Here is a 16,466-nt window from a genome sequence, read left to right on the forward strand (position 1 = left end):
GATCCACCCTGAGAATATCATAACTAGAGTTTTCAGCAGCCTTATGAGTAGTGTCTACATAACGTATCGCGATATCTCGAATATCGTACAAAATGAAACATGAGGCAGCCTGGGGCGTCACACTCGATTGCCTAATAACATCATGAACCGGAGATTCGGCTGAATTTCAGGTGACTCTTCTGACAAATTGCTATGCAAATGAATGTACTTTTCTGAATCCTTCCGTAGATAATGTCGTTTTTTTCATATCGCTTCTTGACAGCATTTTACCTCTCAGAATGATGCTATTACTCTACGAGTAGAAAGGACAATTTATAATAGCCATAAAATTCCAGTGCCCCGGATATGGTTGATAGGTGATGTCGGCCACTTATGCACCCGCAACACCAGTGGTTCTCAAACAGGAAAGAACTGTTCTGACGTGTTGACACAGACAACAGGACTGTCTGGTGCTAAAAGGCGTTAGTTTAGATACACACTGAGTACGAAGATAAGATCAGCACTAGCAAACTATAGGGACAGTCGCTGTGACGGTCTTCTCGTAGGAACGGAGGTAAAAGGTCTATGAATTAAGAAAACTTATTGGGCAAACAAGACGGTACACAGAGGAAGCCTAGGATGGAAAAATCTGTGAGAGCAGTGAAACTAATAGAGGAAGCAACTGGACGGCTAGGGACGGACGTTAACATACCGAACAGACTGAAGGGTTGGTTATTGGTCTGTTTGCCGAGCTTCGCATTTGGACTGCAAACTTTTCATCACCAACCGAAGTGACACCTTCAGTGTGGGGTTGAGTGAGTCAACTCACTTGAGCTACCTTTATTCCGCAAAATTGCCAACAGACTGAAGGGTTGCAAGCAAAAGGTAGACCTCAAAACCCCACAGTTTTAAGGGTGCACCATATCGCATATCGTCATACGTCTTGTGTGCGCGTACTACCATAGAAGCAGACGCAGAGGCACTGTTCAACAAAGGGTCACGTGCAGCGTTGAACGACCATTAGAAGGTGTTGAGTCGAGTGACCTTGGCCAACATTCTGGTATCGAATTTTGTATCAGGCTGAGAATTAGTCCTAACCTTCAGTGTTTAATTCGACGTAAGAACAACATCCCTCTTTAAGGGCACTCATCTATAGCAGTGGCAGAAATGGTGGGCCGACATCCCTTTCCGGATTACCCTGCCACATCAAACATCAGGCACCAGTACACACGGGGTAATGTCACGTAAGGTTTTCTCTGAGTTGCACGTGTAAACATCGTTACACTTTGTACCCAGTGTGAACCCGAGGGAACGAGACTGGAGTGTGTACAAGAGGGAGCACTTCTAAAGAAAGCTGCAAACCCAACTGGTGGCTAACTCAGCTGAGTAGTTGATCATCACAGCTCATGAAAAGGTTCATCTAATGGCGAGCGGCACTCAGAAGGCGCCCATAGGGAAGCACGAATGGCTAAATAGTGCTGGTCATCATTCAGCTAGGCCTGTATAAGGATGGTCACAGAGAATGACCTGTACCACCGTCAGAGACTTAACACTCCGGAATTTCCGTAGCCTTAGCGCGGGTCTCCCGTGGGTGGATACATGAAACATACACAAACAGAATATAATAGGATATATCAAATCACAATTCAAAACAATACGGTAAAATCCAAGCTCTCCTGGTGACAGTCCTCGAAATCTTCATCTTCATTAAATACAGTCTATCAGATAGGTGGACACCTAGCGCCTCTGCGATCTCTGGTATACTCACACCGTCGAACAGGGCTCGCCTCATTTTCATCTTTCTCTCCCTTGTTTCGATACATTTCCCATTCCTCCTTCTGTGTTCGCTTGTGGCGCGTTGATTCTGCTAACACACGACTCCAAATATACAAGACCACTAGAAGGAAGTGACTGGGCAACTTCCAATGTCTTCCAGTGCCTCGATTTTCAATTTGAAAAAACCTCATGGGCTTCTGGATTTTCACGAGCTGCATCGAAGACCAGCCATCCGCTTCTCTCTGTTCGGGGAATTCAATTGTAGCAGCTGTACAAGCATATTAACCTAAAGATGCTGAATACACTTTGACCAATTACATTTATGATGTAACTTGCTAGGTTACACTGGACTTGTTCGAAAGCAAAATGCGGGCAAAAGATTAAACAAGTCATCTAATATTAGCTTATGACCGTTATATAAAATGTCCCTCCAGTGTAACTGATCCAGGTCCTTCTTGGGAATTCTATAAATAATACAGCGTATTTTTTGTAAAAGTCTCTCGAGTTCACCGAATTAGAAGAATTTACTCGGTTCCATGCTGATGAAATCCGTCAAGCTCGATGTAGAATGTAGGCCAACGAACTGACGCACCGCTAAGCTACGACACACTGATAAAATCACCTGGATAGGTGACGAACGTTTGTAACCAAGCTGTCCTTCTAAGCGGACAGAACAACAGCTATCTAGACGATCTGATCTACCAACGTTCCCGTCGGCAGCTCACTAAAGACCACCCAGATAGTGCATGTAAATTTTGAAAATAGACGCGACCTTAGTCACTCTACATAGTGGATACGTACTGACCTGATTCGGATTCGACTGTTGTTTATTTGCAAAGTTTCAATCCACTTGAATTAGCAGCGAGACTCCTGTCACTTCCGCGTATCTTTTAGAGTGAACAGAATAGCCAGAAGATCGGTCTACATGAGTTCCTTTATGGGTAACTATGAGTGTAACACATTGCCTCGTCTGCTCAGTAGTACAATGGGTGAAAGAAAATTTTGGTAACGGCAGTGTTTGAAAGCAAGAGCAATTGGACCGATGGTGGGTCTAACAAACTAGGCAATTGCTACAGTTGGACCAGAAGATATCTCTGTTGTATTTGTGATGCATTCGTGACGGGCCTAAGCGGAAGCAATCGGATCACATGGCTGTACGATGTGTGTTAAACCTTAGAGCGTATGACCGGTACGGAAGCAGCGATTGTTCCGTTGGATACTAGATAACTCTACCCAAACACCATGACGAGATGCTTTCACCTAGAACCCCGCTTTTCAACCAACCTTTTACCTCGGTTAGGCTTATCAAGTGCATGTTTCTCCAGTCATGAGTCTCAAACGAGACAGAGACCAAAGGTTGACGAAGTAAGCAACTTCAAAGTATTGTTTATGGTAAAGTGTGGTTGGATCCAGATAATCTCAGCCTTCCTTTATGTACCTTGAAAACAATGTGTTGAACGCTACTGAGATGGAGTGTATTGAACAAGGCTTCAGCACGATTCAGTCATGAAAATGGTTAATGATCTTTTACACGATGTACACAGACTTCATTTAGTTCACGCTGAAATCCACGAAATCTATTGTTCACCGAGCGTTTTTCTTATTGCCAGTATCATTTTATTTTTATTCAAGCATTCTTTGTTTATGCGCAAACCATTCAGCATTACGACGTAGATGGAACATATTCTTTGTTTCATTGGAATATTCACTGTTTCAAGGTTTCCCTGGCGCTGTTAACCAGGAGTGGTGAACGTGTGTCATATAGCCAGCCGTAGAAATGGCCGGGTTGACCGGTAACGTGGGTGGTCGAGTACAACTGTAGCGAAAGTCGTTTGCCTGTTAATTCTTCCCTTCTCTATAAGTTATTTTGAGTCTTACAAAAACTGACAATCCATAGTCGATACAAAGAAGCCTTTACAAAAGGACTAAATTGCAGCTGTTTAGTGGTATTAGGTGGGACGTGAATGAGTCTTAAAACTTGTCATTACCTTCAAGCCCGTCGTTTTAGGGTTTATCGCGCTGCCCTAACGTGTTTCGTTTATGTCTTGGAACTACAGGCTCGGGATGTTGGTTGACACTGGATTCAGCGTTTCGTGAATACCGAATTACGTGACATCATTTTTATCTGAACCCTTAGATTTCTAAGGACTTGTAGAGCTCTTTAGTACATCTGACCCCTGTATCCGTCGGGTTGAATTGAACCTGGGTGACAGATCTATGGGGTGCGCATCTTGAGACGTCCGGCAATAGTTTCTGTGTGTACGTGTCTATATACTTTCTGATGATCGAGAATGACAAGATTACCATTGTTTAATTACTTCTCTGATAGTGAAACTCTTATAAAAAGACTGCTGACCCTAACGAACCAGCCACACATGAGCGATAAAGGTATTTCCGATTTAGCAGATAGTCTCAACGAGACCAGTGTTAAACGATTTGTTCCTTGTGGTTCAAATGACCTTTCTAATGGGTTGAACAGCATTGAAATTGACTCTATACATAAGATTTCGATTGGCTATTCCCGTACACCTCCATGCCGTCCTCCTATAGCCCATACCGAAAGATGTGTGGATAACCAGGTGATCACTTTAAACAGTGCCACACAACTGCAAACCAACGCTGCATCTAGCTCGGTCTTTCGTTACACTGGAAGCAACAGAATAAATTCACCCCCAGGAGTGCAGCAAGACCTTTCAAACACTATAACCCATTTGGGACCAGGATTCCTGTGTGCAGCTACTTTTGACCTATCGATGTTAATAAACGGTGCTACAAAGAGAATCTCGGCACCGCAGATCGTAACTCATTGTCCCATGGGATGCAATCACCGATTCTCAGATTTAACCCACTTCACCCTAACAGTATAGTTGCGATAACGTATCAGCCTTATTTTCTCTAATTCGTACCGCATCTAGCATCAGAGTACGCCGTTGTTTTCGTTCATCTCAAGAGTAGGAAGTGCAGTACGAGGCTCTACGACTCATCCTTGAACGTGTTGGTTTGTCGTTATGATAGTCCACATGATTCTGCCGCCGCCCCCAGACCACGATTACTGATACCGTCCCAATTTGGCTGTCTGTCATTTTGTATCATGCGACCAGTGAGGGAATCCAGCCTGAACAGGGCTGTACAGGATTACATGTCTTCCAACAATGGTATCCAGCTCTAGTGCCGACTACCTAGGACGAGATTTAGAAGCACTTGGTATGGTCATGGTGGTCAGCGGATCTTCTGTCGCGGAAAATGTGGCCAGTTGTAGAATGTGGTGCATATTATACAGTCCTACTGGGTCGCACATGAGGCTAGATGTTCTCGTCATGAGCGAATTGCAAGAGAACTCGCAAGACGTCTCCGTCGCCCGGCATACACAGTATCTGAGGCGTTGAGAGCATCTACTTCGGCGTCCTCCGTCAAGCCTGACTTAATAGCTGTTCGGGAGCGCCGAGCAACTATGGTAGACGTAAGCATAGTCTCAGATAAGCGCGGAATGTGGAAGCGGAAGTACGGTGCCACAACCTCAGCCCTGTGTGCAATCGATTATGATGTCGGCCCTTTGTTCCACCAATCGATGATCATTTAATATCAAGGGATCTGTTTTCCTCAACTCAGCAATTCTGTTGTTGAACCTTTTGGCTCTCTACGTAATTGTGACACTTTTATGCGTGGTACGTGGCGTTGAGTGTTCATTCTTGCCACTGACCTTCACACCTGACCCAGTATGACAGACAGTTTGTGCCTGATGCGCGATTTTTGGATGTGTTAGCGCCTACAGCACCTTGAAGAGAATACGCTGGCATGTATCTTGTCTGAATGAAAGTGTTGGTGGCAAGCCTCTGAATGGGACGCTTCCCTCGATTTATCTAATATTCTCCTGTACCCCATTCCACATCTACCGCTTGGATTTACTGTTTACGGTAGCAACCATGCTTTGCAAAAAATAATCGATTATGAATAAAAATAAATAAGTGAGTAAGAAGTGGACAGTATCAATTATTACACAATTTGTTTCGATGAAGGCGCAGTTACACACTTTAACGGTGTTACCAGAAGATAAACAATGAGGTCTAAGCTATTCTTCAACTGAGTGTATTGCAGAAAAAACCCCGTGTTTCACTTGAAACGACAGTCCGGATGCCATGATGTGGGTGGAGACAAAAGCTGACTTGCGAATCAAGGTGCACCTATCTAGCAGGCATCACAGACGCAAATTCAGAAGAGTTGCCTGTAAACAGGACTTCAATTCGTAAGTGGTTTTTCCCCTCGCTCACCTCCAACTTGTGTTCATCTACGAAAAAGAACTGACAGAAATGCAGAAACCATGCCTACCTGGTAAGAGCTGAAATAACAAAACAGGTGATGGGCCGCCGGGGAACTTTGATCGACCTTGGAGGAACGAGAGGGATGATGATCTTTCATATGTAGTTAAACCTATAGCTTTATTGTTTTCATTTCCCGAATCAACCACGCAAATAATCTGTTCGCTGCGAATGAGTCGGTACGTTTTTCGAAACAGCCAGTGACACTGTTTTCGCTGGTGTTAAACTGAATGAGAAAATCGACGTGGGGTTCTTGTGTAACGTTATGTTTGCCCTTGGATTCCAGTTGACGTTTTGTTTGAACTTGTCAAGGCAAAGCAATAATCACTACTCACCTTAGTCGATTCATGACCGCCCCGTTTCTGAAACTGTATTTGCCACGATTGAAGAGTAACCTAATTCCTTCAAAACCCACCGACTGCTGTGAGAAAGCAGCGAGGAGTATTCCCTGAAATATTGTAACCTCTAGTTCTTGCTTTCTCTTTGTGTTCCCAAAGCACGTTGCTCCAAGACGGCGAATGCACACGATTGATTTCGACCACTGCCCTATAGAGCTGGGTGTGAAAGGTGTACCCCGTCCAAGACCCCGACTTCACACAAGGCCCTCGTCATATATCGGGCATGGATTTCGTACTAAGATTCATGGAGTGGTTTATATTCAGGATGAAAACTAACAATAAAAAACAAAGTCTTGTTATGCCATTCGGAGTTTTCTTCACTGAGCTTACGTACACCCAACGCGTTTGTAACTATTCTGCGAAGATAAATAAAAGAAATGCAAGAACTTAGCTCTCAAATTAAGTTTGGTCACTTTCCGCTTATGACTGCCACAAATAAGTCGAAACTAATGAGTATGGTGACTCGTTCCAGAGAAACGTAAAATTCGCTATCAAGTGGTGTCTAACTGTTGATACCTCTTGGTTATTGATCAGGTGGCTGTTCGCCAATCGACTTGCGATTGACTTGCAAACGTCTCGTCACCATACGAGGAGACACCTTCAGTGCGCAGTTGGATGGACAGTCGGGTAGTTGGCAAGCAGTTGGGTTGTGGTACATCGTCAGTTAATAAACGAAAGGTGCCGTGGTTAGAATGTCCACACCTCGTTGGATGGGAATGGTTGATTTTGCCGTTTTTACTGATGTCCAAAGATGTTTAAGGCCATAGTAACTAATTTTTTGGGGACTCGTCGTCCACATGTTATTTACCCAAGCCATAGAGGACCACTGGTCTTCCATCTATACTACCCTAGTCATTTTGGTGGCCAGATGCGTGGTATGATTTACAAGCCTATTCTTTTCGGTATTTCCCCACTGTCCTTTGTTTTCATATATCAACCGCATTTTGCGCGGGATAACGTAGAACGGTTGTTTTTATTCAGTCATTTAAAGAGTTACCTTGGCGAGATAGCTCAGTGGTTAGAGCACGAATTTACTAACCAGAGGGTCCATGGTTCGAACCTGACCTCTGCCTCCCGACTTGCCCTGTCTAGTCTTGGGCAGCCTGACAGCATCTCAGCCCTCGTGCTTCCTTCTGGTTGCATGGCCGTTAAGCACCGAAAGGGTGTTACAGGTGAACGACGATTGAAATGTATGTCTGAGATGGTTTATCATTAGTAAATAATGTCCAACATCTGGGTTGAGTTGATAAACGATGCTATTATTCTCTTCGTTTGGCAGTTGCAAGCGTTGCGGTTAGAACGTCCAATACTATTGGGTCTGTGTGAGAGACTTAAAGGAGCTCATCCTTTCTAATATCTACAATTCAATGAGACCACTGAAATCAAACCAGCTGGACTCCTAAAGACCTAATTGTGATTGCGAACGCTGAACGTCAACGTGGACATTCGCCTTCGAAAAAATGTACTTGTTTGCTTGGGAATAGCTTTGGGGATGTTGCATGGAAGGAAAGTTTTATGCACCACGAGAAAAAATTGTCAAACTACGCCGCCTTTTAAGATCCTGCAAAACATACGAATGAACCTACGATTTGGGTACAGAGCCCACATAAAAGTCAATACATAAATAAACTGGTGTTTAGCAGACAGTCAGTCGGTGGAAACTCCAAACGGGCTACTACCTGTTTCGCCTTTCTTGGAGCTCGTCAAATAGACCCAGTCCCCAAATTTCCATTCGCTTCCCACGTGAACACCCATGTGCTGCACTGTACACTCATTTGCAAATTAAGGTGGTCTGGAATGGAAACTCAGCTAAAATTCACTTGAACTTCCCGTTCCTCCTATTCTTCAGTCTTAATTTTTGTGTCCCTAATCGATTTCTATCTACTTCGTTGATTCTAGTCTTCGTAGGTGGAATGTGATTTAGTTTATTCTTCAAAAAATCAGATGCAAAAAAGAGTGCAATATCATTTTGTGGTGAGCACTCAAGATTATTTTTGACCTTCTGGGCACCTCACATTTTTTCGGAAACTTAAACGTGGTAATTAGGCGAATTTTCATTTGTAAATAGAGCGACTACGTTAGGACCTTACGGAACGCAAGTCGTGAAACACGTCGGTCGACCGTTTACGGTAACTGGAGTTCAGTCCCTACGTCATTCCTCCACTGAATGTGCTAAGCAGATGCTGGCACGGGGCTCAGTAAAGTCGATGTTCAAGAAACCAGTTATGAGTAATCGATCGTTCTCAGGATTCTGACATGGCGACTACAGTGAGAAAATGAAACGAAACAACGAAAACACGCTTACATTCTCTTGTTAGAAATTCTGCACATGGCTTGTTGACGGCGCTGACTGTTCGCACACTTGGTTGCTTGAACCACAATGTGATGTACCGGTACGTTGATTTGTTGGGGTAGGGAATTTCACGTGACTGTCAGACAAGATAGAAATTGGGACGACCGGGGATATGGTCACGTGAGCTCATACCGCCTGACAGTTGCATAACAATCAACCAATCAGATATTGATTACATAGGCTACTACTTTTAGTAATGGACACGTGCTGGTAGCATGCTGAACTCGGATCAAATCTTTTCGCGCCTCTGTATATTGTGTCTTAAGCGACGAGATCTTTACCTCTACAACCTCCTCCGTGCAGCAGTTGCATATAAACATAAAACGTTCATTCATTGGGTAAGATCCCAACTAAGGCATCTGTTGGCCTTAGCAAATTTTCACAGTGGGTTTGCTCCCGTGAACCACAGTTACCGGTTGCAGGCAGTTGTCGGCAGCCTATGCTTCTATATACTAGAATCTGAGCTTACCACTAGTTTTTCATCAATAATCAACCTAGAAACTTTATCATGCCTGATCTTTTCACTCAGAAACCTGATGAGTTAGTAAGAAAGTTAAAAATTACAATTTTTATCCGTTCATTTGGTTACAGTCTGTCTGTAACCAAATTTCTCCCATTTTTCCCCAAAATTGTTCTTTTTCAAGCTCCCGGAGTAATCATCTATATGCTGTTCTCTAACAGTGCAAAAAACCAATTCACTTTTTTGTTAAATACTGGGCCTCAAACAACTTCATGTTACTCCGAACTCGTTTCAAGCTTTCTGCCGTTTCCTAGAAGTACAACCTGTGTGGACTATCTAGATTCGATTAGAAACCCTTGCTTGCTGGACGTGAGAACTGATGTCGTTTAAACTCTACGAAACAGTTCTTCAGATGCACAGATCAGAATAACTTTTTGGAGTTGTGAACTGAATCACCTACATATACATTGCGGATAAGGTCCCAAATACGGTCATTCTTTTTCTTTCTGGATTAGTATTGGACCGGCCGATTGCTACCGTCTCGGTTCCGAAGCAATTCTCCCACGTTCAGCCCCTCGGAGACTTCAGACGCCACAGTGGTGCTCCCTCCAGCTGAGTCCACGGCTTATACTTTCTTCGGAAGGCTGCTAAACATTTCATCCCTAACTAACACAGCAACTCGAGCGTTTCCACAGACGTGAGTTACGCTGAGAGAACGCTGGGAGCCTGATATAGGTAATCAATGGTGCAAGTGACATCCAAGTAACCGGTACAAACTACCCACCACAAGCCCCTGGTTTGAACAACAAGGGCAATTATTTCCATCACCACTGAGTATTAACATCCTAACCATGATAACACCGATGCGTTAATCTATTCCAAATTGCGATATTTCATCACAGATCATCCATCTATCGAAACCAGTACTGCAGAACCACAGATAAACAATACTTCTGAAACAAACAAAAGCACAGGGGCGGAATTCCACATCAGTAGGACGTGTGAGGTAAAGCTGCGTAAAAGCATGCATTACTCTACTTCATGAAAAGATCGGTGAATAGGGAAGAATTTTCTATCCTTGAATGGACGTTATATTTTTCATCCATAGAGGAAAGGAAATGGCCCCAGACATACTGCTCCTCAAAGCTAGTTGCTTTTAGCTAGACTTTTAGAGTTCCCGTTGAATATTGGAACCCAACCCCAACTTGTCTCTTGGACCACAGTTCGTAGCATGCTTTGGTAAGAATCTACCTCAGAAAGAGCTAAAAAGAATAATCAGCTCACCTGTTTGACGTGTAACACGACCGAGTGCGATTGAATACATTTTCCACGCTAACTAATCATTAGCCTTCTCGACAGATCCGATGAGTACCAACCACTCGCCCTGATGCTTACCTGGTTTACGCCGAAAAATGACTTGAGTTTCTTGAAAAAAAATCAAGAATACCTTGTGAAGTTTCTTTCTGAAATGTGTGCAACACTCACATGATGTTTCACAGTTACCCGTTGCGATCTGCAGGCGTGAGGTGCACCGAAAAAGAAGCAATAAATAACCACGGTTGGAGTTGATCGCATATGTTTTTCACCAGAAAACGTTCGTAATTTACCCACTCATTGAAACCATGGTAACCACTTATTGCTTCCGATCGACGCTCTACATCCACCCAAACGAAATTGTGATTGCTTGTGGGTAGGCTATACAATTGCCATGATATCAGAACTCGTCTGTGCATCGTCATTCTTCCGGGTCATTTTCATCTTAGCCACCCCAACAGGTACTACAAAAAATTGTCCTCTTGTTTTCTTATCGAAGAACACTACTCACAAGGTTGCTGAAAATTTCCTCAGTTATTCTCCAGAACTTCAGGGATACGAAGCATTCTTCTCCTTCATGCGTTCTAAACTTCGTATGATTTTCAAATGTCAAAGACTCAGCTAAATGTTTGCTTGTATATTCCTCCCAGACGCTGCATTATGTGTGATCCGTTGTCACACGTATCTTGTGAATACCTAGATGTTGTTTTTTATGCTATATTTAATCCTCCAAAGAAGGGTTGCCCGAATATGGATTCTACTTGCCCTCGAAATCCACTGCATAGGTTACTACACATCTCCTGGTTGGACATTTATGGAAGTACACCGTCTTGAGTTATTGCATGGATTTTCCTCTATTCAAAGGGTGTTCGATTGCCCCGCACCGTTAATGCACCGGATAATCCACCGGTACTTATCCAGTTACGTCTAATGGACCAAATATTGGTAACACTGGAGCACGCGCCTTCGATCCGATCGCTAAAATGGAAGTCAGACCATTTGTATTCTTTACTCGCATGAGTTGTTGGATTACCACTCGAGTAGACAATGAATACAAATAATGGAGCCACTTAATTTTGACTTGGATTTCTTTCCTAATCATGCACTGACTTATCGGGTGCGTCGGTTAAGCAACTTACTCGCCTTGGTTAGGTGGTCTCACTTCGGCTGGTTTCTTCGTCAAAGAACAAGTTCACAGTTCCTTGTACGTGTGCACAGTCTTTAATCATGACTTCTGTGCCTCTGTGACAGAAACATTCTTTTACGATTAGTTACTTCACTTGCAAGACATTTTCATACTTCATCAAAGATCCACGTTTTGTAAGGGGAGCCCTTGTGCGCTGAAATGTCGAGAAACTCTGTGCAGCTGATTTATCCTCGTTGGGACTCACCAGTAGTGCGCATCCGACAAAAATCCAGGGTATTTGGAACAAGTGACCTCCCGACTAGTAGTTCGGATGCTTGGCCGTTCAGCCACGAGCGAGTGATCATCAGTGTGACTAACTCGCAATTTAACAGGATATAGTACCGCTCATCTTTCATTCATCCTTCATCAAGTATGCTCCCTTCCTAAGATATTCGAAAAAAACCAGAAGAGACTAACCAGGCAATTATATGGGTCATTTTATGAGCTCTCCGCCGTCAATCCACTGGCCTCTGTCTGCTTCATTAAGCAGATTGTGAACGTACCGAGCATCTTTAACTGGTTCTCCATTATGTCGACACGACACCGAGCTCCGTCTCTAAAACAGCATTCTGTCTACTTCACCGAACGGGAGACACATTGAAAAAGAGCAAGAATAGGAGCTTATATTTTACGTCACACGAGTAGTCCTGTAAGGCTTGTCTCGAAAAAATATGAACGTATTAACAGACATCTGAAATCCCAGCCCAATCAACCAATAAACTGACAGGGATTTTGCTACACTTTTCTGGCTCCAGTGTATCAACTAGGCGAGATCAAGGAATGATCGGTTTGGGCCATGAGTCTATTTTATCCATGAACGGGGAACCGAATCCTTTTGTTTCGATTCAGTACACTTCATTCATCATCTAGACAACCTTTTATTTGACCGGACCAAACTCGTTTTCTGGGTTAATCAGATTGGTGGTGTGGAACCCAGCTGAAACTCTCGTTTGTGATTGTTTCCAGGCAACTGAATGTGCTGCACCTGGCCACCTCAGGTTTCAGTTGCTACGATATTCGAGATATCGTTACACATGTATATTTGTATTTCGCTAATTTCGTGCAATTCTGGTTCAAGTTGAACATAGGGTTGACGGAGACTCGAGGACTGCGCCTACCTGATGAGCCCCAAGAAGGGCGAAATTGGCCGTGGGTTATCGAAGAATTTTCAGCAAACTTATGAATAGCGTATTACGAACGAACACGTAGTCGTCTTAGTGTGAGCGTTTTTCTCTCAGGGTAAAATATTGCATTTATTTGGTGGAAGTTTTTGGCACCATCTGATGCATCATTTCAGGTAGAGATTCGCCCTCATTGTTTTGGTTTCATTCGACTCGAAAAGCCATCCCAACATTGCCGACTCCGATGTTTCTACCTGCTCTTCATCGCCCAGCGGCCTAATCAGAACTCCTCCTTTTCATTGTCGTCAAGGTGGTCCGATAAAAACCTGAATCAGTACTGTTGAAAGTCTGCGTCAAGAGTAGGTGTATTGCCCATACAACTGGAATATTGGGTCCGAATCTGTAAATCTAGAGGCCGGTTCACCCACAAGCAGGATATATCCGAGACAGAAGTCCAAAACCGAATTATTTTTAACGATAAAGCAAAGGAGAAAGCAGAACTTGCATTTGTCCCGTGAGTTTTTTGGTGAACAGTGCTTCAGCCAGTGCAATCGGCTTTCTAAAAACGCGCTTTGTATGACACATCAAGTATGAGACATTCCAATCCAAGCAGACGGGAACATGAAGCTTGCTACGTGTTTTCTAGTTTAGACCTACTATCCTACTCATAAAGTTGCTGAAAATTATTCAACAACCCACAGCTGGTTTCGCCCTTTTTGGGGTTCATCAGGTAGGCGCAGTCTCCGAGTGCCTGTTACGGGTTCAGCTACAAGTGGATGCCGTCTGGAGACGTCATTACGATTACTTACGCTGGCGTGTGTCGAGTGACGGAACTCCCAAAACCAAGAAAAATGACTTTGAAGACGTTTTGATTGGTTCAATTAGCTACTCAAATGTTGCACGTAGTTAGGGATAATTCGCATGATATTTCAGTGGCAGAGGCAGTCGGAGCTAAGCCTTAGACGAAAGATGTTCCGTTTTTGTGACACATCCAGAAATAATCTGGCCATATCTTACACAGTTCGTATCAAAATGAAAAAAATAACTATTTGACTGTGAAACTAGTAAATTCAGTGGGAAGCGTGCGGATTTACGGCTCACAAGCCTCACATGTAGGCTAATCGTATAAATACCTGCTGTACTTCATGGAAAAATTGGAAAAGGTATATAAAAAACTAAAGGCAACAGGAGGCAACCAAAAAGGGATTTTCATAGATTCGCAGAAGAATCCATCCAAATGGAAATTTGGCGAAGTGACTCAATAGAAAACGGATTCAGAAGGCGTTGGGCGTAAAATACTATACTATACTATACTGTGCTATACTATTCTATACTATACTATACTATAATAAAATACTATAATACCATAATACTATGCTATACTATAATACTATTATAACACTACAATAAATACTATAATACTATACTATACTATACTATACTATACTATACTATACTATACTATACTATAATATACTATACTATACTATACTATACTATACTATACTATACTATACTATACTATACTATACTATACTATACTATACTATACTATACTGTATTATACTGTATTATACTATACTATACTGTATTATACTATACTGTACTTCACTATACTATCGGAACAGTAAACAACCTGGTGATTCACAACAGCGAAGCGATAAGAGCGGAACACAGTTTTGATAGTTTTTGATAGTAGAGTAAAACTTTCTGCCTTATTTCTATGTGCCACAAATTCTGCAATTCTATGCAAACAATCATTTCAGGTACTCGCCGATTTTAGAGTGATGTGCACTGAGATTCCAGGAATCAGTTCCATCAAAACTTAGTTTAAAGGTGGAGTCACAATTAGTGAACTTGTACTTTTTGAGCTAGTCCAACAGCAGTCGTGAATATTTAACCGGGGAACCGAGAAACACTTGATCATCTCATCAACACTGTGTCATTCACAGCTTCCTCCCTATTGAAATATCATTTCTTCGGGGTACGGTAGGATCGTAAGACCCAAACGATTCTTTTATTCCATCCAACTCAATGGATTTTGTCTAGCTTTATCGTGAAACAGGAAGCCAGTTTTTATTGAGAATTGTGTATATTGAGAATAAATGCAACCTCAAGGTAGGAGCACCACATTCGCGGTACCGCTAAGTGATCGTACTCCACAGAATGATGGTACTTGTGTCCATTTACGCTCATCGCATGCTAGCTGTTGGCCTAAAGAAAAAAATCCCAAACAATGCATTACAAAGGCCTGAGTTTTGTGCCAAATTCTGAGCAAACTGGCCAAAATTAGGAAAGCAAGGTCAAAAATGTGCTATTTAGTGTCTCAAATCAACCGTTTGCACATGTGTCAAAATGGGGAGACAACCGAGGACTTAATTACTCGCAAATTATGTGAGTTGCGCCAAAACTTGAACAAAACAATGTATTCACTTTGAATACCAACATTCTGGGGGACGAGTACCATACATAGGGAACTGTTTTACAGCAAAACCTGATCTTTGCGATATCCAACAGGTGTCAGAACAAGTATATCAGGCGGCTCTGTAAAGCAGAGGTACCCATATAATGATGGTTTGCACCAAAAACCAGTGTAATCCAACTCCGTTGTAGAAAAGTAGTGTTCAACACTTTGCCTGACAGGTACATTCATTTAAGGTTGCCTTTGGATAAAAAAAATAATCAGTAACATCCTCCTCCAGGTTTACTTGGCTTACTGGTGACCGAGGACCGTTTTCACTGAATGTCTCAAAGTCAACTTACGGTGTGAGTCCCTGTATGCTGTACCAATTCTTTGGCTTTGTTTTTTTCAAAATTCGAAACATCCGATGTGAACCTGAACTAACCACTTTCCTGCGTTTTCTTTGGTAACACCCAGAATAGACAATGTGACACTTGATTCACAGGTGTTTCGGCTGTGTTCACGTGTACGATACAAGCATGTATTATCATCTTTATACTTGGCTGGATGTTTGCGTGCTTCCACAACCCAGTGCCACACGAATGAAGCAATCATCCGTTCGTCATCACTCTAAAACAGCTGTGCCGGCATCGACGGGTGTACATCTAGGGCTATTGCCTGTAGTAGACGATTAAACTCCATAACTTGCCGGGGACTCAGGCCCCCACGTCATTGTCTTTGCTCTAAGAAGCCCTGTTAATGATGCACTCAGCACTTGGTTTCGAGTATCCTCAAGACTCGTATTGCCTCATTCTAGACACAGCTCTGGAATCTGTCGTGTATTTTACAGCGTTTGCACAAGGCTCAGCGGTCAATAGTGGGTGCTACAAACAAAAGCAACTAATACCAGGCTTGATATCAATGATGGGGTTAACTGGAACATTTGAGTCAGCGGAAGAAATGCGAGCACAAATAAGTTACTTAGCAGCCAACGCTGGGAGAATAACTGCAGGATATTTAACTGTGCGTCCATCAATGTTAGCACTATACATCAACATTCAGGGAAAACAGTGGAGGTGGAATGATATCTTAATGGAGGAAGAATTTAAACTAATACTTGACATTCCGGTTCATGAATCACGTGGAAAATACTTGAAACCGA

The sequence above is a fragment of the Opisthorchis viverrini genome (assembly GCF_000715545.1).
Source record: "Opisthorchis viverrini unplaced genomic scaffold opera_v5_55, whole genome shotgun sequence".
Lineage (NCBI taxonomy): Eukaryota > Metazoa > Platyhelminthes > Trematoda > Opisthorchiida > Opisthorchiidae > Opisthorchis > Opisthorchis viverrini.